Source organism: Tamandua tetradactyla, chromosome 7, assembly GCF_023851605.1.
Source record: "Tamandua tetradactyla isolate mTamTet1 chromosome 7, mTamTet1.pri, whole genome shotgun sequence".
Classification (NCBI taxonomy): Eukaryota; Metazoa; Chordata; class Mammalia; order Pilosa; family Myrmecophagidae; genus Tamandua; species Tamandua tetradactyla.
Window position 1 is genome coordinate 72,393,502 of NC_135333.1, and position 25,669 is coordinate 72,419,170.

Below are 25,669 nucleotides of genomic sequence, written 5' to 3' on the forward strand. Positions count from 1 at the left end.
CATTGCTGGTGATAGTGATGCTGACCTGTGAGACACCTTGCCTTAAGCTCCTAGGCCTCATCAGAACAATATCACAAACCATTCCTGCCCATCCTTAAGAAAACCTAGGGCATTATATAAGATTCTACAAAGGTTCCATGCACTAGGATAACTTTCCAGAAACATACAACCTCCAGATAAGTCCTTGGACCTGATAAGTCCTGAAATCAGAGGAGCCAACCTCTCCAGAACATCAACTAGTTCCATCCCCCTATCCATATTATCAATAGCCCCTTCCAACATGAAACAGTGAGAACCTAAAGTATGGGAGAAAGACCAAAATTGATTGTGGGGTTATACAGAGAAGGTAGGGTTTAACAAATGAGTATGATCACTAAATCATATTGATATTTTAGTCCCCAGTATCTTAGAGCAGCTGGAAGGAAAAACTTAAAATTTTGAATTGTAACCCATCCCAAACTCTGAAATCTGTTCTACAACTTATTGTAGAGATATGCTTTGAAATTTATTGCTTTTTTGCATATATGTTATTTTTCACACACACAAAAAAAGGAAAAGTCAACTGTGATGATAAATGTACAGCTATATGAAGTTATATGATGACATTGTGAACCAATGATTGTACACTTTGGATGATTGAATTGTATGTGAATATATATCAATAAAAAATCAGACAGTAAAAGAAAAACAATATGATACTCAGACCCACCTGACTCTCAGGAAAGGGCAAAAAAATATTCTATGGCAATATGTGTGGAGTCCCAGCTCCCACCTGAGAATTTTCCCCATGTCTTCTTATAATATCTTAACCTGACAACAAGCTATTACCAAATTATCACTCTAACCAATCCAGAATCCTTTTTGCCTCTGACACCTGAATTGCCAAAAGTGAGCTTATCACCCTGATGTAGACTAAAGCCAATACATAGTTACTAAGTACTTTGAGAAGAGAAAAAGTTTATTGCATTGTTGTCTAGTAAGGAGACTGGAGAAAACCTCAGATCAGCCTCCATGAACCAAACAGAATGTGGGCTTTTATAATGTTTGGGGAAGGCAGGAGAAAATGGGTGGCAAAGGTTTTGGGTGAAAGGCTGTAGGCTAATACATCTAAGGAAGGCAGGCATAAGGGGGAAGTTTTAGTACAGCATATTGTGGTATAAAAAATAGTTGGTCTTAAAGAGAGGCTTGGCATGCTCAGTGGGGCTGCAGTGGGGTGAGCTGGGACACTGGGAAGGTCATGAGCCTGAGGAGAATGCAGGTTCCACTAAGGCGGTGAGTGGCTCATGATGTCCAGGTGAGCTGGCTCACAATGCCCAGTGAGCCTCCATGCCAAGGAGGAGGAAAGTCTCAGGGATAGAACTTGCCTGGGGCTGGGAGGACCCAGCTGGCTGGTGGGAGGGAAGTGCCCAGCTGTCCTGGCCTGTTCTCACTGGGAATGGCTAAGCCACCCAACCAGGTGAAGACAGGCAGGGTGACCCTAAGGACAGCAGGCATCAGGGCCACTTAGACTCCTGGCCACTTGAGCCCCTTCTTCTTCCTGTGAAGAAGGCTTGAGTGGGCTCTCTTCATCTTCTTCCCCATGGGGAAAGTCCACTTTGTTAGAAGGAAATGATAATTTCCTGAAGGTTCCATGCCATAGAAGACATTTCCATTATCAGGAATCATCAGCTCTGGTGGGGACAGACAGAGGTGCAGTCAGCTATGCTTATGGGGTTTCCCAATCCACTCCACCCCTTGTGCAGCACACAAGGTCAGTCTGTCTCAAAGACATGAGTTCCCCAATTCAGCCCCAGAACCATGAAAGACTCTTTGGACTGATGCCTGCCCAAGGGCAAAAGTCAAGAAGTACTGAACCCAACAAATCTTGCTAACAAGTGACTCTGACTGCATCCCTGGGAACCTCAGCCTAGAGCTAACAGAGGGTCCTCCCACCAGCATATCTCACGGCTAAATGTTAGATGCCTTCACTGATAGGGAGGTAAGAGCTATAAGAGAACTTCTAGAATGCAGATGTTCCTGAATAGTGCACTCTTGGGGAAAAGGTAAGTGAGGCCCAGAGCAGGGCAGGCCAGGCACAGGCCTTTGATGGGGACCAGGGAGGTCACTGCCTGAGGTCCCTCAAGCAAACATTGACTTCCTCTCTGATCCTCTTTGCCACCTGTCTGCTCCGGCCTAGAAACTGCTGTACCACGATGCTGGTCAGATGCCCTTCTCCTGCCTCAATTGTCTGCCTACTTCTCTAGGACCTAAGATTTCCTTTTCTGAAAGACAGAATCCTGTTTACTCTGCTCATCTCAACAAAATGCTGATGGAAGATAAGGGAGGACTTAGGAAACAATGTACTGGGAGTCAGAGCTGATTCCCTGGGCTAATGGCTAAGAAGGCGTGATCAGCTCACCAATAATAATAATAATAATAATAATAATAATAATAATAATAATAATAATAATAATAATAATGTTAGCCTTATAGGTGATGTCCCCACCTCCTCACCTTCAATGCTGTTTCATAATTGAGCACTCTCCCCTGCAAGACAGAAAGCCCAGGTCCATGATAGGCCCCCAAGGCCCTGACCAGCCCCCTCACCCTCTACTGTGCACTATTGGGAGGGACTACCAGACCAGGCCAGTCCACCCAGGGCTCACACCTATTCAGAGACCCAGCCACCAGAATAGGGGCTCCTGGGACAGAGTCAGAGGGACCTTCCAGCTTAATTGTCTCTGATGACAGATGGAGAGACTGCGGGGTCAGGTAAGAAGGGACTCAGCAGCAGTTTCACCATGGAGGGGCCGACTTCACTCTCCCCCCATGGCCACACCTGAGGGATAGTTTGTGCCCAGCTCAGCCAGGAGGGGATGTGGAACAGGGGCATGGCCTCTGACTTCTGCCAAACCTTTGCTTCCTCAGCTGGAGGGGTATATGATACCCCAGCTCCCAGAGCTCTTATGGATGAGCTGGGCCCTGGGCTGAGAGCATGGGGCTCAGGGAGGATCTACCTCCCCTATGCTAAAGGGACTTGACACCCCCCCTTCCTGGCCTCAAGTCCTACTCACTTCCTGAGAGTCCATGGGAGCTAATTTAAGGGAAGCCAGCTCTGAGAGGAGCATCCACAGGTGGGAAATGGTGGGCTGAGGGAAAACAGTGGCATCAGGTATGGGATGTAGTGCCCAAGCCCACTGGAACCCACCCAAGGTCCCCACCCTGAAATTTCTTGCTCTCAGTCCTCTACCCCCTCCCAGACATTCCACTGTGAATATTTGGGGCTCTCAGACACCTCCTACTAGGTTCCCCTCTCAGCCCCACAGACTGCAAGAGCACTGCTAGTCACCACCCAGAGATAGCTCTTGGAAAATCACAAAAAGGTATGAGGTTGCTCAACCATCTCCCCCAAAACCACCTGAAATTGGGCTCTCCCAAGGCCTTCCTTTGACTGCAAACAATCAGGGGGCCTCCTATACACTAGTTGGTCAAGCCACCATTTCTGGGTCCAGAGAATGTCACATGAAATGGAGGTTTTCCAGGATCAGGGACACGGAAAGCAGTGATGCAAGAAGAAGTGAGCCCAGCACAGTTGTGGGTGCCAACCCCATCCTGCCCCTCGGTAGCCTCAGGCACACTCATTCTAACCCACAGTGGCCTCTCTTGCTCTCTCCTTGGTATCACCTCCCTGGTGGAATTCTTGGAGATCCCCTCCTGCCAGTGTGGACAAGCTCAGGGAAGCCATCCTCCCCTCACCCATCATCCCATCTGCCTGACAGGCTTGGACAGCCTGGAGGTGTCAGTTGACAGAAATACTGCTGTCACCAATCATGAGCCCTGATTGGGATGCAACTGAGGAGCAGCACTTCCTGTGGTGTGACATTGAGCAAGTGGGCTTGCCTCCCTGAGGGCCACATTCCACCATAAGGAGCCCAGGTGCTCACCATATCAATCTGGGTGAGCTGCTCTGTCAGCAGCCTGGGAGGGAAAGCCAAGACCGAAGCCTTCACCTTCCTCAGCTCCTTCTCTTGGCTCCCACGTGAGGAGCAGAAATGATCTTCTAGTGGAGCGAGAGCTGGTGCTGACTGTAGCTCAGCAGATGTCACTGCAGGTGGCACTAGTTCTGCCTCCTGCTCCTCAGTGGGTGACACAGGTGGTGAGGCAGCAGTGCCAGATCCAGAGAAGCCACAGATCTTGGGTCTGAGGGTGGCAGTTCAGGTAGCATCAGAGCCACTGCCATGTCTGCTGGTAAAGCAGGTGATGTCTCCAGCTTTGACTCCAGATCTGAGGATGATGCAGCCTCCAGAGGTGGCAAGGCAGGTGGCATAGGAGTTGTCTTCCTCTCTGGAGCCGGAGTGAGGATTATTGGAATAGGTGGAAGGAATTCTGGAGGCCACGGTGGCTCCACATTGGCAAGTGGCACTGGAGGCATTGCCATAGGTGTCTTCAGCTCAGCAGCTGACAGGATTTCTGCTGCTATCAATGGAACTTGCCCTGGAGGAGACACTACAGTGGTTTGCAACTCTGGGTCTCACATAAGAGCCTGAAGAGGTGGAAAATCCAACAACAGAATTGACTTTCTATGGACCTTCCTCAACACAGAAATGACTGCACTGCTTCTACCTGTGCTGCCTCCCCCAGAGATGCCACCCTCAGTCTTCCAGACAGCAAGTGCTCAGGTGAGTGGGCTGATGCCCCACTTTACTTCCTGCCCAAAGGCAAAAAAAAAAAAAGGATTTTGCTCCTGAGACCCCCAACTCCACCTCCATTCTTCTCACCCTGTTTCTGGGTCTCACGGGCCATAAGGGCTCCAGCTCAGAGAGGAGGACCTGAGCCTGCCTCTCCAGGGCAGACCCAGGCAGCACCAACTGCGCAAAGACCACCAGATGATTGAGGATGGGAAAGTCTGGTAGCTGGTAGAAATCATCAGGAAACTCATGGAGCCAGGTGAGCAGGAGGCAGGAGAAGGTGCTGGGGGTGGACGGGGGGGCCGCAGAGTAAAGAAGTCAGACACAGAGTGTCTGTCTCTGCTGTGCACTCTCCCACTAGAACAGAATTGAAATGAGGACAGGGAGGGGTTGTGTCTTCTCAGCCAATGGCACTGCACTTGCACACAGTATGAGCTTCATAAATTGCCTGACGAGGGAACAGCATTTCCCCTGTCTCAGCCCACCCTGGGACATCATGTCACCTCAATCTGGAGTGCATGCCTTGAGGTCATGCCTCCTTCTCTGTGAACCACGTAAGGCTCTCCTCTTCCCATTCTCATGGCCCCTGAAGGGCAAGGGCAAGGGCCCACCGCAGCCACCCACAGACAGGCTCACAGGACTGGGTAGTGAGGTGGATTTGTGAGCTGCATTCTCCCCACACGTTCTGATCTGTGTCTGTGTGCTGCTAGCGTGGTGGAGGGGCAGCAAAGTTGGGTGTGTCTGAAGTGGGCTCTGAGCCCAAGAAGCACTCTGCACCCAGTGCCCCAGAATCTCTCCCATGGGTCTCTGTGAGCCCTGTCACCCTGCAGGGGATGGAGCCCAGACTGCTGCACTCCAGTGGGAATCATGAGATGGACTCAGGGATCTACCCAGTCACTCCTGCCACCGTCCCCCTCTCCCCATCCTGGGATGTGAGGAAGGTGCCCCTCTCTCCTCACACGAAGCTCACTCACTTTTTCAGGCATTCCTGGCCTCCTCCATCCTTGTCACGCAAAGTGCAGCTATCAAAATACCTAGAGGGGACATGAGAGTGTCACATGTAACTTCTAGGGTGCACCCCTACTGATGATGTCTCATGCTGCTGTCTGACCCTTTACTATTAGGCAACCACAAGACCATAGGGAATTTTGCAGTTTTGTTCAATGAAGAAGGCTAAGTGCCTTTAAAAGTGCCTGAACATAGATTATTCTTCACATATCTTTGATGAATGAATGATCCCTGAGCTGCACCTTCCCAGATAACTGGTGGAGCCCGGACTCCTCTGCCAGCCCCCAGCATTCTGGACTCAGGCTACACTGAGGATGGAATCCACAGAGATGCAATCTGAAACCTCCTTTGAATGGGAATACAGGATTCCAAAGGTCACATTGGAGCCAAGCCTCTTCACGTGGAAAGGAAATTTCTAAATGTTGACAACCCCTCAGCATCGAGCTCCCTTTTTAGAGAGACTGGCATGGGGAAGCACTTTCCATGGCCCAGATCATTCAATTCTGACTCTGACCTCAGCAGGTTGGTCCTGCTACAACCCCACTAGCCAAAAGAGGAAACTGAGGCTAGACGCTACAATGACCTTCCCCTGATATTCAGTTCATACATGCCAGAGCTATCATGAGATTGAGAAGGAACATGTGCTCACCTTTTGGACACCTGGTCCAGGACTTGTTGGATTGAAAGGAAGGCCCAGTAATGTAACACAGGAGGGACATGTAGGCCTGCCACCATGACAGCTGCCACCATGTGCTCCATGAACTTCTCCCATGGTCCTACCTTGCCAGTGTACTCCAGGTAACTTTGGAGTGGTGACATGTTTGCACTCTGAGACTGGACGAGCAGTAGCAGGTGGTCAGCCATTGCACTGGCAACCCAGGAGTGGGGCAGGGCTAGGGGGTGAATGCAGACCAGCTTCTCCCTGGCCCACCCTGCCTTGGGACAAGAAGTGGGGCAGGAATGCATCTAGCAGAAGAAGATCCCAGACTCCAAAGTAGAATTTAGGTGAGGGAATTATTAAGTCATGAAGACACTGTCGTCATTCAGGGAGTTGAATAACAGTTGAAGCTGTGCATCAGTGCTTGGAAAGCGCTTTATCCCCATGAATCCCCACAACCACCCCCATTCATGAGATGCAGAAGCCTCAAGGAGGGACTCAACTTCTTGCAGGACAGAAGCTAGAACCATTCACACTGAAGCTTTCTGATCTTCCCTCAGTTCTGTGGAGAAGGGTATGCTCCAGACATGGAGGGAAAGGCTCTGCTCCCATCTCATTCTTCCCCACTTTGGAGGCAGTGCTTGGAGAAGACCAAGATGGTGATAACAACTTTGTTTTCACACCAAAAGCCAGATTTGAATGCCTTTTGCCTTAAAGGGAGTTCTGAGAACCTGCAGCCATAGTGACCCCTGCTCAGGCAAAAGACCAAGTGCCAGGAGGATCCAGGTGGGAGAAAGGCCCCTGCAGACTGAAGACTTGAACAGAAGCCTCAGAGAAGAGCAAACCCAAATGGTGGCCTGATGTGGATGGGGCTCCAGTTTGCACGGGGCAGCTGAAAATCAAATCACTAAAGTGATTCCATTTGCCCCCGATACCAGACTGACCAAAATAAAAGAATGTTCACAGTTGGACCAGGAGGATGCAGGGAAGCAGCCATGGTCAGAGACTGTTGGTGGCCACTGAACCACTGCACCCTTATGGGGGCTCAGTGGCTCCAGCTATTAAATTTTGTCTGTATGTGTGTGACACACCCATCCCATTCTGGGGATTCTCTCCAGGGGGGTAGGATAGGGGCCCAGTCCATTAGGACATACAGAAGATGTTCCCTGCTGAACTACTTAAATGGACCAAGAAAGGAATCCCTTCAAGACCTGTGAGCTGGGAGAGGCCCTATCTTCTAGGCAGCTTCTTTTTGGAATAGGATACAGAGACTCAGGCCACAGTTCCTGCATTGGAAGGTCAAAGGGGTGTGTTATGGGAGTGCACAACTTCCACCAGAACTGTTGTCATAGGATGAACCCATTTTGAGTCAAAATCACCCTTGAGAGCATGAAGATGGTTAAGATGTAGAGAAGGTGGGGAAGTACCATTCAACTGACTGATCAAGGGCACAGCAGGTTTTCACAAGTAACAATAGAAAAAGCAACCAAATGTGAAGGAGCTCATGGTCTTACCAGAAGTGAAAAAAAAAAAAAGTCATCCCTTCTCAGATGTTATAACAAAAGAATGAAAAATGACTTTCTCTGAGGCCATGGGCAGGCCTGCACAGGTTGCTGGCCATGAGTGAGAGGTGGAGACCCCCATGGCTTTGACAGTGAGACTTCGTGAAAATCAGATGGCAAATCCATGGGTGGGCACCCAAGAGAAGGCAGCACAGTTGGATCAGGGCCCTCTGGCCTGTCCCAGCTGCCTCAGAACTCAGGGTTGGAGAAACCACCATGCTGCTCTCACTTGATCACACTGCTGGCCCAGGTCAAGAGGCTTCCTACCATCACCACAGGGGGGTACCTCATGCTATCTCTGCCACCCTGATCAGGTGGACAGGTGTCTGCACACTCTCCCAGTCCACACTGATAGGAGATGACAACTTTTGGGCCCAGGATTAACATGTTGCCTGGGAATTACTTCACCATCACCACTTGCCTTCCTAACAGCCATCCATGACTTCAAGTGTGAACACAAAGTGCCCATAAAGTTTCCCAACCTGGCCATGGATGACCCCTTTCCTCATGCCTCCTCACACTTAAAGGAGGAGCAATATGGGGCTGCATAGGCAGGATGATAATACTGGCATTTCCTGAATTGTCTGACCTTGGTCTGACCTTGGGCCACTTTGACTTACCTATGGGAACTCCCTGAACACAGACAGTGGTGGCAAGGTGGAGGGATCAGCAATGCCTATATCTATTGACAAATGTCTCCTTCCTAGCTTTTCTGATGCCAGATCCTTTTGCTCTACAAATGCAACATGAGAACATGTTGATCTTTTGAACGTCACTGGCTAAGTGACCCTGGTGGGGGCTGTTGTGGCATCTAGGTGCCTGGTTACCAGGGTTCTATGTTCCTTTGGGCTGGAACTCAAAGGAAGTGATGTCATCTCCTTAGGCCCCTTAACTGAAAATTCTCAACAGTTAGGTCCTTCATGAAAGCCCCTCTTGACTCCTGATTGCTCATCCTCCTTAAACATGTTATCCTGTTGACTGGACCAAGTTTCCTCAACATGTCACACCCCACAGCTACTTGGGAAAGCTTGGGTGAAGACTGAGCCCTGAGCATGAGGCAGGAGAACTCAATTCTAACACAGCTGATCTTCCTTATAAATCTTGTGATCATAGTGTAGTCATTGTTACTCTCATCTCAGGGTCTCCCCAGTCTCCACACCAACCAGTGGGGTCAGTGTACCATCTACTTCCTGGGTCATCACGTAGATGAGACATAAATGTAAAAGCCATGGCTGGTTCTCAAGTAGCTAACATGCAAACAAAGATGACAGCATTACAAGATGTGGTGTTCCAAAACATGGAATACCACACTCATCAGGGCTGGCTGTGGCTCTGCGATCCTTGGAAAGGTAGATTCCAGCTTTGTCTCATTTCTGGGTCAGCACCACAAAGAAGTTGAAATTAAATGGAATTTAGATATGATGGCTCTGTGGCATGACACCTTCTAATGGTTTCACATTATAATTAGAATCAGACACAAGTGGGCAAAAGAGTTTAGACTGTGGACAGCCTAAGTCAAGCTGAAGCTAAAGAATGAGCTTCATAGAAGAGTCCAAGGACATGTTCTCTAGACACAGCCTCAAAGACAAATCAAACAAGGATAAGTGGTTTAGGGGAGTGGGTGTCTTCCAGATGGGCAAACTCTTGTCCTTTTCCAAGAGTAAAAATGTTCCAATGAGGCTGGCCATGGAGCAAACATGCTAGAGAGTTTGTTATTAGAAGAACTCAAAGAATGTGGCATGCGGGATTCAGGATGTGTCACACGGGAGAAGAGGGTGAACAACAGGACATGGTCCAGGTGGTCTCATTACAGCCTAGCAAATCAGAACTGAAGGAACTCCAGAGGGCACAGGTCCACCCACTGAAGCCCAGATCCTTGACATTCACCCATGGGAGAGGAGGCATACCTCAATGTCTTCATTTGCACAATGCAGATACTATGGTGGCCATTTGCCTTATTTCTGTATGGGAATGCTGACTGGAATGCCCAGAGTTGATTATTTGTCAAAACTGCTGCTCAGGAACCATTGTACCCAGACAGACCCCGCAGCTCTAAGTCACTTAATCCTGACACCTGGGTTGAGAAGGGTGAATTAAGCTGCCTGATGTCCAACAGCTCAGAGGAGATTCTGGGAATGATACCCCAAACTCTTTGCTTTCAGCTCTTTGCATGACTGAATTCATGCAGTCATTCAACTAAAAACTTCGGAACACTTTCTGCATGTTCAGCAAAATGGAGAGGGCATGGGGCATTGTCCAGGACTTCTTTGAGCTTGTAGCTTTGAGGGAGAACAGGTGGCATATCAACATGCTAAATGCCGACCTAGAGATGAGAAGGACCTATTATGAGGACACAGAATGGCCTCCTCCCCAGAGAGTGCAAAAATCCAAGCAGGGTTCCTGGAGGTGATTATAGAAAAAAGGGATTGGGTCTTGTGGGATGACACAGACATCGACGGAACAGAATGACTGATAGGTGGGCAGTGTAAACAAATGTGTTCTGCATCAAGCCTTAGAATTCATGTGATATTAGACTGCAAAGGTAGGAAGGGAGACAACTGAACCTAAAGAAATGACATGAAGATTAAGATGCAGTGACCCACTGCCAGGGGGTGCTTCAGGAAGATCTGAGGGGTAATTTTGCATTGCATTCATTAAAATGGTAACTCCCAAGAGATGAAAGCTTCAGGTACCAGAAAATATTGACCTGCCCTGGTTAGACTGACACCTGTGTTTTATGAGCTTCTGACCTGCTCCACCAGGGGGAGGCTTGAGTTCTCCTACCTTGGATTCTGCCTCAACCCAAGGCCAGAACTTTTATGTCTTCCCCATGACAAGAGCAATGTTGAGCTGATAAAAAATTATCAAAGTTGTTGAAATACATGATTAAGACAATTTAAATGTTATTAACAGCCAAATCATGAAGTCTGTTCTATAAATCAGATGATAAATGGATAAAGCCCTGTTTCTGCTCCTGTTTCCTCTTTCCCCATGGATTGTGCCTGGTGCGGGGGTCAGTCAGATGGATCAGTGTAGGGGATGGGAGTTGTATCATTGTTGATGGTTCCCTGAACCAAAAGCTCCTGCCAATTTCTGGACTAGAGTGAGAAGAGGAAGATGGATGAAGAATGGACAGAACTGAATGCTGATTTCCTCAATTGAGTGCAGTTGAGACAATGTGCCTTCAAGATTCTCTTCTGTCCCACCACCTTTATCATAAGCTCTCACCTCCACATGAGAGCTTTGCCAGCCAATGGCCTCACAGGACTGAGGTCAACCCCTATGCACACTATGTACTCAAGGAGGGGGGAAACCAAATTCTCAGGGATCTCCAGCTGATGGGTTTTGCTTCTTTTCACTTACAAGAAGTGAGTATAGTCAGGATGCTTCCACATCATGCAGTCCCCCTGGATGAACTGTAGTTAATTCCTCAGGCTGTTGTTGAGATCAGGATTGTGTAACTATTGAACCTGCATCCCCCTGCAGGTTGATGTGTTTGAAAGATAGGCAATCTATACCACCACTGCCTGTCATAGCAGATGCTCTAATGTGAGGTGGACAAAGCCCCGCTTAGGGTTCTAGCCCAAAAACTTAGGTGGAAACATGCCTGAGATGCCCTTCTAAGGCAGTGGTCAGAGCAAGAGCCTCTGGCTCCACATGGGGTGCAGCTGGACTCAGACCCAGGGACCTGAGATGCCCTTCTAAGGCAGTGGTCAGAGCAAGAGCCTCTGGCTCCACATGGGGTGCAGTTGGACTCAGACCCAGGGAAAGCCTGATCTCACCCCTTTCAAAGGTGATTCCTGGCCCCTGGGGAAAGAGTTGGCCACCTGTGGCCTGGGGCATCATAGTTCTTTGGAGCCCTCCAGTTGCAGGAATGGGTCTGGACCCCTTTCAGAGATCCATGTTCAAGTTCGCCTGTGAGGGCCATATGCAACAGGAGTGGGGACTCAAGTGGAATTTTCATCATGTTGAGGACAGCTGGAGATGGCCCTAAACTTCCTGGCCTCATCTCCATGGACCCTTTACTCTAGAACATGTTCTTACACCATGGCAGCTTTAACTTCTGGTCTCCCCTCCTACTGACTGACCATTTTGGGGGCCTTATCATTCTGGGATCCTTTTGTTTGTCTCTGTTGTATGCAGCCTTTTACAGTTTACAATGGCTTCACCCATGCTGGGTTTGCGGCCAGCTTCTCCCCTCTTAAGTCTTTGAGAAGAGAATTCTCAGAATAGTTTGGCCCTGCTGGGGTTTCCTGGCAGCAGATATCTTGGTCCAAGCACTTAGCAGCCCCTACTCTCCCATCAGCTCCATAGGCAATAGACATATTTGACCAGTGTGGAAAAGCCCATCAGCTTCAGACAGGTGGGGAAGGGGCTCTTGTTTCCCCAAGGGGTACTCATGGTCAATTCTTTGGAGGCTTGTGAGGGATGAAGGGGAGGTTCAGGTAGCTCTCTTCCTGTCAAGGAGCCTTTGGTTGATTTCTTGTTCTGCCAGGATAGCCATGTGACAGACCCTGGTTAACTTGTTCATACTGCTCAGCTGCCATTAAGATAACCCTATCACAACAAAGTTCTGTCTCCCCAAATGATGCTGCAAAGGCTTGAAAGCATATGAGTTCATGGGGAGTCTGCTGACAAGTTATAGCAGAGTAGCCCAGGAGAAACGTTGCCACCTCATTTCCCAGGGTCTCCATTTCCATGGGGTTTGAAAACACAAAGTCCACATCAAGGCAAAAGAGGTTTCTCAGGCTTCAACTGCTCAAGGCAAGGACAAAATTAAGCTTGTCTGAGAGACAAAATAGCTAGTCAGGTGAAAGAAGTTAATTCCCTGAAAGCTGTACCTTTCCCAACAGAAAGGTAGGTTCCAGCTCAAGTGGATTCCCTCCCTCAAGGAATTCAGGCCCCAGTTCCTGGAAAACTAAAGCAATTAAAGCCAACCTACAACTTCACCTCTATCACAACCATGCCCCCAGCAGAGAGAACCTACTGAAGTTAAAGGCACCTCATCACTTTATCCTGATGGGATACCTCAGGCAGACAAGCAACACATACTGGTACTCATGGATCAGAAAAAAAAAAAAAAAGAGTTTAAAAGCTCCATAGGATAGTCTGTCAATCTGCTGGCTCTCACCCTCAAGGAAAGCTGATGGAGGTTACTCTTTCCTTCTGACAGGAGGCCAGTTCAGTCTGGAAAAATGTGACTGGGGTCTATAATATCTAAGTAGACACTCCTCCAAAATAAAGGCTCCATATAGGCTGCACGAGAACCAGAAAAACAAGAAGAGAAAAATTCTGATCAAGTAAACAGAACCTATGCTAGAGGTCTAGAATAAGCTGAATTGAATGTCAAAGAACAGATAGAGAATAAAGCCATACAGCAAGAAAAACCTTGGCAAACGAGTGAAAACATCTTCACAATAAACTAATTAAGGAAATCAACTGCATGATTTAACAACCATTTATACAACATTACATGCCACAACAGGATACATGTTTCAGTGTTCACAGATCATTCTTAAGAACAGACCACATGTTTTTCTCAAGTGTTCACACATTGTTCTTAAGAACAGACCACATGCTGTGTTACAAAGTGAGTCTGAATAAATTTCAAAAGATTGAAATCATACAGAACACTGTTGTGGATCAAAAAGGAAATAAGTTGGAAATTAATAACATGCAGAGGGCCAGAAAATTGACAAATATATGGAGGAAAAACAAACATACTTTTTTTTAAATTTTTTTTATTAATCAAAAAAAAGAAAAGAAATTAACACAACATTTAGAAATCATTCCATTCTACACATGCACTCAGTAATTCTTAGTATTATCACATAGATGTATGATCATCATTTCTTAGTACATTTGCATCGATTTAGGAAAAGAACTAGCAAAACAGCAGAAAAAGATATAGAATGTTAATATAGAGAAGAGAATTAAAACAATAATACTAATAAAAATATATATATATAAAAAAAGGAAAAAGAAAAAAACAAAAACAAAAGATACAAACAAACAAACAAACAAACAAAAAACCATATTTCAGGTGCAGCTTCATTCAGTGTTCCAACATAGTTACATTACACTTAGGTATTATTGTGCTGTCCATTTTTGAGTTTTTCTATCTAGTCCTGTTGTACAGTCTGTATCCCTTCAGCTCCAGTTACCCATTATCTTACCCTGTTTCTAACTCCTGCTGGTCTCTGTTACCAATGATATATTCCAAGTTGATTCTCAAATGTCGGTTCACATCAGTGGGACCATACAGTATTTGTCCTTTAGTTTTGGGCTAGACTCACTCAGCATAATGTTCTCTAGGTCCATCCATGTTATTACATGCTTCATAAGTTTAGTCTGTCTTAAAGCTGCATAATATTCCATCGTAGGTATACGCCACAGTTTGTTTAGCCACTCGTCTGTTGATGGACATTTAGGCTGTTTCCATCTCTTTGCAATTGTAGATAATGCTGCTATAAACACTGGTGTGCAAATGTCCGTCTGTGTCTTTGCCCTTAAGTCCTTTGAGTAGATACCTAGCAGTGGTATTGCTGGGTCGTAATCCATTCTGCCATTCTATGTCTTTTGATTGGGAAATTCAATCCATTAACTTTTAGTGTTATTTCTGTTTGGATAATATTTTCCTCTACCATTTTGGCTTTTGTATTATATATATATATCATATCTGATTTTCCTTCTTTCTACACTTTACTCCATACCTCTCTCTTCTGTCTTTTCGTATCTGACTCTAGTGCTCCCTTTAGTATTTCTTGCAGAGCTGGTCTCTTGGTCACAAATTCTCTCAGTGACTTTTTGTCTATAAATGTTTTAATTTCTCCTTCATTTTTGAAGGACAGTTTTGCTGGATATAGAAGTCTTGGTTGGCAGTTTTTCTCTTTTAGTAATTTAAATATATCATCCCACTGTCTTCTAGCTTCCATTGTTTCTGCTGAGAAATCTACACAGTCTTATTGGGTTTCCCTTGTATGTGACAGATTGTTTTTCTCTTGCTGCTTTCAAGATCCTCTCTTTCTCTTTGACCTCTGACATTCTAACTAGTAAATGTCTTGGAGAACACCTATTTGGGTCTATTCTCTTTGGGGTGCGCTGCACTTCTTGGATCTGTAAATTTAGGTCTTTCATAAAAGTTGGGAAATTTTCAGTGATAATTTCTTCCATTAGTTTTTCTCCTCCTTTTCCCTTCTCTTCTCCTTCTGGGACACCCACAACACGTATATTTGTGCGCTTCATATTGTCATTCAGTTCCCTGATCCCCTGTTCAAGTTTTTCCATTCTTTTCCCTATAGTTTCTGTTTCTTTTTGGAATTCAGATGTTCCATCCTCCAGTTCACTAATTGTAGCTTCTGTCTCTTTAGATCTACCATTGTAGGTATCCATTGTTTTTTCCATTTTTTCTTCTTTGTCCTTCACTCCCATAAGTTCTGTGATTTGTTTTTTCAGATTTTCTATTTCTTCTTTTTGTTCAGCCCATGTCTTCTTCATGTCCTCCCTCAATTTATTGATTTGGTTTTTGAAGAGGTTTTCCATTTCTGTTCGTATATTCAGTATTAGTTGTCTCAGCTCCTGTATCTCATTTGAACTATTGGTTTGTTCCTTTGACTGAGCCATATTTTCAATTTTCCGAGCGTCATCCATTATTTTCTGCTGGTGTCTGGGCATTTGATCAGATTTCCCTGGGTGTGGGACCCGGCTGGTTGAAAGGTTTTTCTGTGAAATCTCTGGGCTCTGTTTTTCTTTTCCTGCCCAGTAGGTGGCGCTCGTGGCGCTCGTCTGTCTGCGGGGCCCACCAGTAAAAGATGCTGTGGCTCCTTTAATTTGTCAATCTGAATCTCGCAGTCGGCCCGGGAAACCACGCGTGGAGGGGGGGTCGCCAGCCGCCGCGGCTTGGGGGAGTGCCGGTCCAAATTGTCCAGCTGGCCCGAGACGCCAAGCGTGACGGGAGGGCCCCACTATCCAACGTTCCCAGTCAGACCGGGGAGCCATGTGCATGGAGGGGACCCCAGTCGCCAGCCGCCCCGGCCGGGAAAACACACGCCCCTCGGGTATCTCACCGCAGCGGATTCTCCCTGCCCATTCAGCCGTTCCAGAATGGGGTACGCTGTCTTTTTGTTCTCTGTCGTGACTCCGGGAGCTGTTTCGTATTGTTTCTGTTTCTTTAGTTGCTTTTCTGGAGGAGGAACTAAGACCCGCGTGTCTTACTAAGCCGCCATCTTCTCCGGCACCACATTCAGTTTTTTAATCATCACACAGTTGTGTATTCATCACGATGATTAGTTTTAGAATATCTGCATCACTTTGTTGTTGCCAAATTGTGCCATCTGTAAAGGCTTGGAATGTGTCATCTTGGGAAGTTGTTTTCCTGATCCTCTCTCCAAGTCCCTTTGGAATTCTTCTGCACCCCTGCATGTGACCTTGGCCCTGTTTTGGTACTATTCCCTATGCATAAGACATGACTTCCAATGGCATAAGCCTCTGCAGCACTGTGGGATATGATGTCCAGGGATGATCCTTTCCTTATTCACATGAGTTGAGAGTGACTTAGACCCAAGGATACAAGTAGATGAAAGGCTGGAAAACTTATTCCATGCAGGCAGTAACCAAGAAGCAGCTAAGGTATCTTTACAGTGCAGTTCAGTTCATCAAGGTCCATGCATGTTGCACTTGTAACATACTTCCTCTTCTTAAATATGAATTTGAAGCTGAGGATTCTCAGATGCTTGTGGGTGATTTTCTTGAACTGCTTGGAAAGGGTTGTTGCCATCAACAAATGTCACGAAAAATGTGATTTTCTCAGTTTGTAAGATCTCTTCTTTCTGATTGAGGTCGCCAAATGCTGTGTGAAACACCTCTGTAGGAACCAAGGGTTAAAACAAGACCTCAACAAACATACTCTTAACAAACCAGTGGATCAGAGAAGAAATTACAAGAGAAAGCAGTAGATATCATGAGGTAAGTGAAGATGAAAACACAGCATATCAAAATTTATAGGATGCAGCAAAGGCAGTGCTAAGGCGAAAATTGACTGTCTTAAATGTCTATATCAAAAAAGAAGAAAGAGCAAAAATCAAGAATTAAGTGTTCACTTGAAAGTACTAGAGAAAGAACTGCAAACTAACCCCAAAGCAAACAAAGGAAAGAAATAACTAAGATTAGAGTAGAAATAAATGAAATTGAGAACACGAAAACAACTGAGAAAATCAACAAAATCAGAAGTCAGCCCTTTGAGAAAATCAATGAAATTGGTGGACCCCTAGCAGGGCTGACAAAAAGAAAAAGAGAAGATGCAAATAAATAAAATTAGAAATGGAAGAGGAGACATAACCAATGACCCCACAGAAATAAAAGAGGTAATCAGAGGATAGTATAAGCAAATACATGCTAATAAACTAGACAATGTAGATGAAATAGAGAAGTTCCTAGAAAGGCATGAGCAACCAAGATTGGCTCAAGAAGACATAGATGACCTCAACAAACTAATCACAAGAAAAGAGATTTAATTCGTCAGCAAGAAGTTTCCAAAAAAGAAAAGTTCAGCACCAGCTGGCTTCACATGTGAATTCTACCAAGCATTCCAGAAAGAATTAGTACCAATCCTGCTCAAACTCTTCAAAAAATTGAAGAGGAGAGAAGACTACCTAACTCATTCTATGAAGCCAACATCAGCCTCATACCAAAGCCAGAAAAAGATACTAGAACAAGAAAATTACAGACTGAGCTCTCTAATGAAGATGGATGCAAAAATCCTCATCAAAATTGCAGCCAACTGAATCCAGTAGAAGAAAAAACTACCAAAGAATAGAGCAGAAATTAATTAAACGGAAAATACAAAATAGAAACAATGAAACAAAATTTGGTTCCTTTTAAAGATCAATAAAATCAAAAACTCTTAACTAAAGTGAGAGAGACCAAAAGAGAAAAAACATAAATAAAATCAGAAAAAAGAGGGATGTGATTATCACAGACTCTGAAGTAATAAAAAAGTTTATAAAAGCTTACTTTGAGCAACTGTATGCCAACAAACTAGAGGAATTAAATAAAATGGACAACTTCCTGGAAACACATTAAAAGCATACACTGATTGGAGAAGAAATAGAAGACCTCAACCAACCATCACAAGGATGGAAATTGAATCAGTCATCAAAAACTTTCTGTGCCAGAGTGAATCAATTATACACCCCAGAAAAGCAATGTTTTAATCCTGGCCCAATCTTTTGGAGGCAGCCTATTCTTTTAATCCTATTCAATACATTCAATACTGTAGGACAGAAACTTTTGACTAGATTCTCACCACAGAAATGTGACACACCAAATTGTAAGTGAGAATTTCTGATTAGATAGAGGTGTGACTCCACCCATTTTAGGTGGGTCTTGATAGTTTACTGGAGTCCTTTAAAAGGGAATATTTTGGAGAGAGCTTAGACCTGACAGAGCAGAGCTGACATAGATGCCGACACTTGGAGAACAGAAACATGGATGCTTAGAGATGCTTGGAGCTCAGCAGACATTACCACGAGAAGTTAAGCAAGCCAGAACCTGGAGAGAGCCAAGGGAAGCCAAAAGATGAAAGCCAGCCCTGGAGAAGAAAATGAGGAATCCCCACAGGAAAAGAGCTGAAAACAAAAGAGCCCAAGACTAAGGGACCAACAGATGCCAGCCACATGACTAGCCAGCTGACAGAGGTGTTCCTGACCCATCAGCCTTCCTTGAATTAAGATGTCTCTCCCTGGATGCATTAGTTTGGACATTTCTATAGACTGAGAACTGTAAACTTGTAATTTCTTAAATTCTCCATTTAAAAGCCTTTCGAGTTCTTGTATATCACATTCCAACAGCTTGCAAAGTAAAACACCTCACAACAAAGAAAACACCAAATGGCATCACAGGCAAATTTTATCAAGTGCTCCAGTAAGAATTAATACCACTTCTGGAACTGTACCTAAACTCATTCAATGAAGCCAGCATCACCCTGACCACAAAGGCTCATAAAGATATTATAAGGAGAGAAAACTACAGACCAATCTCTATAATGAATATTGATGTAAAAATCCTTAACCAAATCCTTGCAAATCAAATCCAACTGCACACTAAAAGAATTATACATCATCACCATTACATTTTATTCCAGGTATGCAAGGATACTTCAACACAAGAAAATCAGTTAATGTAACTCATCACATTAACAAACCAAAAAGGAAAAACTACATGATTATCTCATTTGATGCAGGATAAAATTCACCACCCTATCTTGATAAAAACACTTTGGAAAGTAAGAATTGAAAGAAACTTCCTCTAAATAATGAAGGGCTTATATGAAAAATACACTGCTAACATCATATTAAATGGTATAGGACTGAAAACTTTCCCTCTAAGATTGGGAACAAGACAAGGATGCCCACTGTCACCATTGTTATTCAACATTGGGCTAGAAGTTCTAGCTAGAATGATTTCGCAAGAAAAAGAAATAAAAGTCATCCAACTTGGGAAGGAAGAAGTAAAACTTTCCATGTTAGATGAAGACATGAAGATATATTTTGTCAAAAAACAAAAACAGAACAAAAAACCACAGCAATGCTCCGTAAGCAGATCGATGATTTTAGCAATGTGGCAGGATACAAGATCAACATGCAAAAATCTGTGCTGTCTCAATTCACTAGTAATGAGCTATCTGAAGGGGTAATCAAAGAAAAAAATTCCTTTTGCAATAACAAATAAAAAAATCAAGTATCTAGGAGTAAACTTAATGAAGAATGTAAAGGACCTGTACATAAAAAACTGCAAAACACTTGATAAAGGAAAGCAAAGAAAACCTAAATAAATAGAAAGACAATCCATGCTCATGGATTGGAAGGCTAACTTTCCTTCAGATATCAATGCAATGTTAAACAAAATGCCAACAGCCTACTTTACAGATATGGAAAAGCTAATTATCAAATTAATTTGGAAGGGAAACTGGCCTCAAATAGGCAAACATATACTGAAACAGAGGAATGAAGTGGGAGGCCACATCCTTCCTGACATTAAAGCATATCATAAAGCCATAGTGGTCGAAGCATCTTGATACTTGCATAAAAGTAGATATATCAATCAGTGGACTCAAATTGAGAGTTCAGAAATAGACTCTTAGATTTATGGCCAGCTGGTTTTCTTTTTGTTTGGTTTTTGGCATGGACAGGCACTGGGTTGCCGAAATGGCAGGCAAGAACTCTGGCACACCTGGTCAATGGGTTTTGACAAGGCCCCTTTGAGCTAGGACAGAATGGTATCTTCAGTAAATGGTGTTGGAAGAACTAAATATCCATATACAAAAGAATGAAAGAGGACTCCAAACTCACAATCAATGAAAAATTAACTAAACATGGAACAAAGACCTAAATATAAGAACCAGTACCGTAAAGCTCCTGGAAGAAAATGTAGAGTAATATCCATAAGATCTAATGACAGGACATAGTTTCTTAGATGTTACACCCAAAACACAAGCAACAAAAGAAAAAAATAAATGAATTGGACTTCCTCAAAATTTGAAAATGTCTCTGCTTCAAAGGACCTTGTCAAAAGTGTGAAAAGGCAGCTGACTCAATAAGAGAAAGTATTTGGAAATCACATGTCTAATAATGATTTGATATCAAGAGCATCTAAGGAAATCCTACAAACCAATGATATAAAGACAGACAACCCAATTAAAAAATGGGCAAAGGACATAAAGATATGAATATAGGTGGCTGAAAGAAGCCTGACTGAGAATTATTTTGGTGAATGTATACTTATGAATGAATGTTGTGCTGCTACGAAAAGGAGTGAAGTCATGAGTCATGCAATGATGTGTGTGAACGTAGGGGACATTTTGTAGGGCAGAATAAGCCAGAAACAAAACAACAATTATGGTATGGTCTTCTTTTGAAAATGCTTATAAGAAAACAGTGGCCTAGATAGTGAGCTTTTGTGGCAGATGTGTTTGGTCCAGAGTGATAATTATTTCTGGATTTCGAGAGGCTGTTTATATATATATACACACAGTTTATATACATATAGCCTATATATATATAAATATATATGTAATATTTATATATATAATATTTATATATATAAATATATATACAGTTTATATAATATAACCTGATATTTGGAGATGGGAATGAGGCTGATCAGGTTGGGGCTAAAATAATTCAGGACACAGAGAAAAGGAAGACATTGTCTACATTTTAGAACCACACATACTCTTTGAGACCTAAAGGAAGAAAGTTTTATTTGCTCTGGAACTGAAAATTTTTTACAGCACATAATTCACCCCAACCTGACTGTGTAGCTCTTTTGAACAACTGAAACACAGGGAGCTCAGAGTAAGAAAGAGGTCCTTTAATCCTGTGTGGCTTAATGTAATGCTAGATACATCCTAGAGTTTATTAAACATAAAACGAAAAGGGTTGGCAGGGTCCCTTGGGAGATGAGAGAAAAAATAGGGAACTATTAAATTTTACCAACAAGGAATCCCCTGATACTCTGTCAAAATTTATGGATACCCAAATCAATAGGCCATGCCCTTGATCTTGAAGTTTATTCTTGTGAAGCTTATGTAGGTAGTAGAGAAGCTTAGCCTACCTATAGGTAGGCCTAAGAGTTACTTCAGGAGGACCACTTTTGTTGCTCAGATGTGGCCTCACTATCTCTAAGCCTAAGTCTGCAAGTGAAATCATTGCCCTCCAGTCTACATGGGACATGACATCCAGGAGTGAAAGTCACACTGGCAGTATGGGAGTTGACTCTCAGGGATGAATCCCGACTAGGCAACATGGGATCAACTATTCCATCCTGACCAAAATGGGGAAAAGAAGTATGACTAATGAAGTATAACTAATGAAGTGGTTAATAGTTAAATAGAGTCAAGAGGCCACTTTGGAGGTTGCTCTTCTGTAAGCTTCAGTTAGAAATTGCTTTCTATCATTACCTCCCAACCCCCAAGCAGGACCATTCCAGCCAATCCTAAAGAACACTTATGACAATATATAAGATTCCACAAGGGTTCCATGCACTAGAGTAACTTTCCAGAAACCTACAACCTACAGATGGTCCCTGGACCAGATAAGTCCTGAAACTTAAGAGGGCTCAGCCTCTACAAAACATCAGCTAGTTCCATCTCCCTATCCCATATTATTGACAGACCCTTCCAACATGAAAAATTTATAATGGCCATAGCCCAAACAACCCTAAAGAGAGGGATAGAAACATCAAAGTTGATCGTGGATTTATACAGAGAAGAGAATCTAACAAATGAATATGATCACTGAATCATTAAATTGATATCTCATTTAGTCTCCAGTATCTTAGAACACCTAGAAGTAAAAGTCTAAAATTGTGGAATTGTAACCTATGTCAAACTCTGAAATGTGTTCTATAACTAATTGTGGTGCTGTGAAATTTGAAATTTATTGCTTTCTTGTATATATGTTATTATTCACAAAAAAAGAAAAGTCAACTGTGATGATAAAAAAAAATATTCCTTTCAGCCTCTAAATATCTGGAGCAGCTAGAAGGAGAAATCTGAGAGGATCGTATGGTAGCCCATGACAATCTCTGGGATCTATCCTATAACTTCTTGTCAAGGAGTGCTTTAAAAACTTTTGATTATTAGGGCAGTGCAGTGGTGGCTCAGTGGCAGAGTTCTGGCCTGCCATGCTGGAGAGCCAGGTTTGATTCACAAATCTGACTGCTCAGGCAAAAAACAAAAACAAACCTATTGCTTTTTATTTCTTTGCTATGTATATATGTTATACATAAACAAGTTTTAAAAAAATCTATGGGTGTTCTTTCCTGAAAATGTGCATTGCCACCTACATGAATTTGTGTTCAACTTCTGGGGACGCAGAGAACACAAAGGGCAAGGACCCCAATAGAGGGAGGGTCCTTACCCTTTGTGCAAGTTGATGGATGTTCTTCATTATCATATTTATCTACATAGATTCTCATTTTATGCAGCTTCTTTCCAAAAGCCTATAACTATTGAGATCATTTATTTTTCAGAGACCCCCACCCATGGATTTCATATGCCAAAAGTTCAATGACTGGGAAGAACCTCCATGCATTGAAAGGAGGGGGTTGTCTCTCCAACACCAGTGATGACCTGGGGACAAGCAAGCCCCTCATAATGCAAGAGACCACCTCCTACAGACATAAGGAGAGGCACTTGAACAAAAGGGAGGTCCAGAAACCTATGGACTTTGGCTTAGGGCCACACTTTGGACACAGACCCAATGACCTGATTCCCAAAATAGTGACCATAGCTGGGACTTGGACTGTAGCTGGGACCTGGTTCCTGACAATGTTTTGAGGTAGGCCTTGTGAACCAGACTTCAGCCCAGGAGCTAGAATCCCCTCTGGCAGCCTAATTTGGCTTCCTGGCTTGGGAGTCATGACAGAAGGACCTGGGTGTTGTAGAGCCAGAGGCACAGAAGGAAGTGGCAGAGGGAGGGTCCAATATTGCCCTAACAATGCTGCACTGTCCAGCCACACATTCTGCCATGTTGTTTATATGCTGTGCACAAACTCAGTATCTATGACCTGGAAATCCTGGTATTGTCAAGGGATGGCTACCAAGAAAGTAAGAGGGAGAACTAGGCAGATGATGGGCTGTGGGTTAAAGTCTGGGGCAGACAAGACCTCCCAAGTCTGGGCAGGGTCAGTTCGATTACTAGCATTACCAGCATGAATTTGTCAAGAACCAGGTTACATCACTATGGGATGAACACAGTCCACTTAAATAATTGAATGAAGTGTATGACTCTTCTCTCTAGGAAAGCAGTCACAATATGGTGTGTAAAGTCATGGAGGACCTGTGAACCTATGAGACCTACCAAGCTTTCTTGGAAAGTAGTTTGCAAACACATCTGCTTCAGATTCCCCTGGAAGGCTTATTGAAACCACAGATTATCATCCTCCATACTATACTTCCCAAACAGCTTCTCAAGGGCTTGAGCCCAAGCACTATAATTTTAAAAACACTCCACAGGACACTTGTGGGCCCAGGACTCCCTCTATTAGAGCATACAAGGTATTGTCTCACTGGGCCCCATCTCTCTTCTCCAGCACTGTCAAGACTCATGATGGGATAGAGCACCTGATGTAGAATTAAGGTGAAGGTGAGGAAGAGGACAATGAAGAGGAAGGTAAGGATTTCAAGCCACTGGACAGAGTGAGAAGGACACAGAGATTCTGGCCCAAAGCTGTTGCTTCAATGCCAGGTGAGGTTGTGTATAGGCCTAAGGAGAAAGTCAGGACACAGCATAGTACCCTCATGACAATGCAGTAGCCAAATGGCCATGGAAGGGCCCTCTGTGGCTAAACTGTGAACCCAGAGATGCATGCAGCTGATTGAGGCCTTGCCAGTGAAAACATGGTGAGTTCTGACCACCAGCCATTGGTGGACAGGAATATTCCCTGAAGGATGCGCCCTGACTTGGTGGGTCCATAAAATACCCCATTTTCCAGCAGGGGAAGCCAGCACTCACTATCACTTTGGCTTAGACCAGAAAAATTAAAGGTTGGAGATGGATCAATGAGAGAAGGTTGATGGTCTTGGTTGGGTCTCCTGACTCAGGTGGCAGGGATGACATGAGGTGCTTACTCAAGTATCATAGATGGTCAAACACTGCATTTGCATTGGAGTACCATCCATTTGTGGTACTTTTGGCAAACATCAAGCCCAGATGGAATTGATTTTGAAAATACCTTTTCTCAAAGAATCTTAGTGTCTCAGTTGGAATGTAGGAGGCAGAGGGGTGTTGTCTATTGCCTTGGGGCATAGGGCCTTTGTGCTACCATCATGGGTTCTCTATGTATTAATGCAAAGAAGGTTGAGGTCAGAACTGACATCCCTCTTGTCCAGCTGAGTGAAATAAGAGTGGTGACAATTGACCCAATGCTCTGATCCCAAGAAGTCTTCAGCACTGGAGTTCATTCATTACTTTTCCAAGGACAGGACATCCTGAGAGGTTCACTGGGAGCTGGGCCTGAAAGAAGAAGCAGGCTTCCCAGACTCACTGGCATTCCACATGCCTTATCAAAATCAGAGAACATCACACTGCTGTAAAAAGTGATACCAGATCAATAACACTACCCTAGACATCTCATAAGACAGACATTCCCCTCATCAGTGAGATGAGGATGATCTTTGCTCCTGAATAAAGACCAGTTTTGGAGTTTTCTCATTGTGGAGCCATGTCCATTGACTTCCCCATCTACACCCAACCCCTGAAGTCCTCACGCTATGTCTCTGACTCAGGGTACTCTGGGGACTCCAGCTGAGCAAGAAGGTGGGAATGGTGCTCCAGGTTTATGCCAAGCATCATGAGCTGTTCAGAGGTGACCAGTTGCTCCGTGCAAGGAGGGTCCTTGGAGAAATTGTTCAGCCAGATGGTGAGGAAGGAGGAAATGGTGCTAGGGTTGGTGGGGCAGGCTGCACCATCCCACCCAGCCTGGGCTGGCAATGGCCATCCTGGCCTCCAGTAGGGGGCTGAAAAGAATCTCCCTTGGATTTTCCCCATCTATGGTGTAACCAACTCTCCCCTTATTCAGCAAAGTTTCACATATTTCTGTCTCTCCCTCCTGGCTGCCTCCAACTGGAACTCCATGAGTGCAGGGACGGTTTGGTTGCTGCTGATGGCCCAATATGAGCGCACCATAGATGCTTCTTAAATATCTGACCCATGAGGGGACTGAGTCTGTCCTCCTTACTTGCCTGTCCAGGGGCCTTATGGACCCTCAAATTT

General features: G+C 44.4%; 1 long non-coding RNA gene across 5 annotated transcripts in view; it reads right to left on the reverse strand.

Annotated features, from left to right (window-relative positions):
• Positions 1-627: 627 nt before the first annotated feature.
• The window catches only part of LOC143691483 (uncharacterized), a 35,897-nt gene continuing 10,855 nt past the window's right edge, over positions 628-25,669 (reverse strand). For 2 of the 5 annotated variants that reach the window (XR_013179539.1, XR_013179542.1), the window contains exons 3-5: positions 5,642-5,701; positions 3,924-4,522; positions 628-1,670 (exon numbers count right to left, since the gene is read on the reverse strand). This is a non-coding gene — a long non-coding RNA (uncharacterized LOC143691483). Of the gene's footprint in view, positions 1,671-2,489; positions 2,527-3,923; positions 4,523-5,641; positions 5,702-8,515; positions 9,592-25,669 lie in introns of those variants that run through there. The other 3 variants (XR_013179541.1, XR_013179543.1, XR_013179540.1) reach the window with 3 other exon arrangements.